Source organism: Cryptomeria japonica, chromosome 6, assembly GCF_030272615.1.
Source record: "Cryptomeria japonica chromosome 6, Sugi_1.0, whole genome shotgun sequence".
Classification (NCBI taxonomy): domain Eukaryota; kingdom Viridiplantae; phylum Streptophyta; class Pinopsida; order Cupressales; family Cupressaceae; genus Cryptomeria; species Cryptomeria japonica.
The window spans coordinates 327918475-327921829 of record NC_081410.1 but is presented as its reverse complement, the minus strand read 5'-3'; positions in this window follow the sequence as shown (position 1 = coordinate 327921829).

The window sequence follows — 3355 nt, the reverse complement described above, 5'->3', positions numbered from 1 at the left end:
CGACTATCAGATCCACTAGAAGAATCTTGTGATGATTCATCATCAAAATTAGTCACACCTTCCTCATCCACATAGTAACATGATTTCTTTGTTCCTCCTGTACTTATGCTTGTTCTGATAATCACGGTTAGGCCTAAAAGAGCTTCTATCTTTCTCTTCAAATCTTGAATTCCTCTTGGGACATCTAGATGCAAAATGACCTATCTTATTACATGAAAAACATTTAAAAGGTGATTTTCCTTCATACTTACTTCCTGTCGGACCTTTAGGTACTCTTTTAGCAAATAGGGCTTCAAGTTGCTCAAAATCATCATCTTATTTCTTCATTTCCTCTAGTTCCTTTGCATATAAAGCTATCCAATCACTCTTGTTGGTTGATGATGCAAATGTATGAAAAGCAGATTTAGTTTTTGTAGCTCCTTGAGGACCAAATTCTTCAAGCTCAAAAGTAGATAATTTTCCAACCAAAGTATCCCTGTTAACAGAAGTGTTAGCCATTTTTCTTAGCTCATTAATTATAGTAGTCTTCATCTTGTAAGATGGTAGAAAATATCTCAATACTTTAGGAATAATCTCATCTTCACTCAAAGATCCACCACAACACTGAATTCCCATAACAATTTCATTAACTCTTTCCATAAAAGTAGTAATCATTTCATCTTCTTCCATCTTCAGATTCTCATACCTCACTCGATAACCATCAAGTTTAGCAATTTTAAAAGTAGGGTCACCTTAATTCAGAGCCTCCAACTTATCCCATATAGCCTTTGTAGATGATTGATCAATTAATCCCATTATTTGCTGATCAGAAACTACACTCAAGAGTGCTTCTCTAGCTCTATAGTCATTTTCAATATCCTTATCTAATTTTTCCAAAGGAGGATTTCTAGATGTTGGATTATGTGGAGTATAGCCTTTCTTTGTGATCTCCCAAATATCTTTCCCAAGACATCTCAAATGAGTCTCCATCTGAATCTTCCATACCTTGTAATTTGTTGAATCAAGCTTAGGGGTTTTTCTCTGGAAAACAATTGCAGATGAACTATTAGTTGCCATAGGATCTTTCTCAAGTAGTTAAGCTTCTATAGAGAGGACCAAGATCTGATACCAATTGTTAGGATAACTAGTGGACAACTAAGGGGGGGTGAATCAGTTGTCAACATATTATGAAACTTTAAGCACACAAAACCTTTTACTAGAATGTATAAAGCGAATACTGGAATAGAAGATATAACAATTAAGCACAAAAAATCATATAACAATTACCATCCATCCACAACACATAACACCAGGATTTGTATGTGGAAAAATTGGTAAAGGAAAAAATGATCATAAGAAGCCTACCCACAATCAGATGATACTTTTGAAGTATGTGATTATAATAAGAGAGGCTTACACATTCAGGAAGGCCAACAGCCTAGAGAGAACTTCTCACTACAAAAGAAATCCAGACTACAATCTAGAAAGATGAGTGAACTACAAGAATAGCATCTCCTATGCCTGAGTACAGTTCTTAAGCTCAATACCAAAGGTCTTAAACCTCTTACACAAACCCAATTCAATCACCTATGATCGACCAAAACCTCTACATATGATTACAACTTTATTCTCACACAGATAATCCCATAACCTTAAACCCATACCACGATCTACAAACAAATATTATATTAGATTTATACCAACCCAGGACCTAAACATTTAGGTTGGCCACCTAAAAGATAATACAATAAATATATTACATAATCCCACAAACCAATGATAAAACAAGTCGGCCTAAGATCGAAACAACATAAACCAAACAATAAATCCAACCAATTATGCATCAGGAGCATCAACCAACACGCTACATAAACCGATCCATAACCTTGTAGAATAACACCAGACCCAAACTAGGTCACCATAAGACAAATGAAACACCATGAAAAAATAGAACAAGAACATGATAACCATCAACATCCTGATAACCTTCTAGAAGCCACACCAACACCACTTATCAGATTCATCAAAAAGATCTTCAACAAAGTGCTACCGGTAAAACCCTTACCGGTAACCAAAAGGCTTACTAGAATAAATGATAGCATCTAAATCATCAAATCCTAAACCAACTGAATGTGATACGCATCAAGAACACATGAATAACCAGCCTAAACCAATTCCAATAGCCAGACCAAACCAGAGACAAATCTCCAAATCAACATCAAAGACCAACCACTCTATCAGAAGCCAGTAGATAGAAAAATAACTAGTGTTGACATCAATGACAAACATCAATGCAACACATAATCAATTCCTCCAAATTGCCAACATAATCAAGCATCAGTATCCATCGGATGAGTGTCAATTGCCAACAAGATCAAGACTAAAAATCCTATCTAAGCACCTAATGCTAAAACCTTAAGCTTCCAATAATTTGAATGAAAATATCTAATTAACCCTATAATAGGCTTTTATTATATCTAATTTCACCAACATACTACTTCAACTAATATTTAGAATTGAGTGAATTACTTCTTGAGCAACAATTGCACCATCCACAATGATGGACCTAGCACAAAATCACTTTGGTCCTCTACATTGATGTTTAGTAGAATATGTTCTAGTCTATTAGCCATGACTTCAGAGGGAATTTTGTATACCTTTTTTATATAGAGATATTGCCCTATAATCACCCAAATATATCTCTTTATCCTCATTTGTAATAAGGGTGATGAAAGTGTTGTTCAAATATTTAGAAATCTTCCCTCTTCTCCTCAACTCTTACACATACTAAAAATGTCGCTTCCAATAATCTCCCAACATTTATGAAAAAGATGGCTAGGATTCTACTAGGGTTGGGAGCCTTAATTAGGTGAAGCTATAGGAATACTATTCTGGTTTATTCCTTTGAAAATCCTCTAAAAGTATCTCATTATGTGCATTAGTTACTAGTTTTGGTATTTCCTATTGGAATCCAAGAACATTGAGAGGGGGGGGTGAATTAGTGTTCTACCGATAAAACTAATTTTGAACTTATTGCTTATGAACTGGTTAACTAGTAAATAAAATTAAAGTGAATAAACCAAATAACACATAAATAAGCACAACCATAACACCAATATTTATACGTGGAAAACCCTACAAAGAAAAAAACCACAGTGGGGTCGATACCCACAATATGTATATACTTGATCAAGGTATACAAATATTACATAGAGGGGATTGGCTAGAGCTCACTACTCAAACATAAGTCTCAATGTCTTACACAACATTACAAAGTGATTAAAATAAAAAATGAGCTTAAAAATTGCATCTCACCATGTTGGATAAGTTCTAGATCAATCTCTGATAACCCTCTTTGTGTACCGGTTTGCTGATG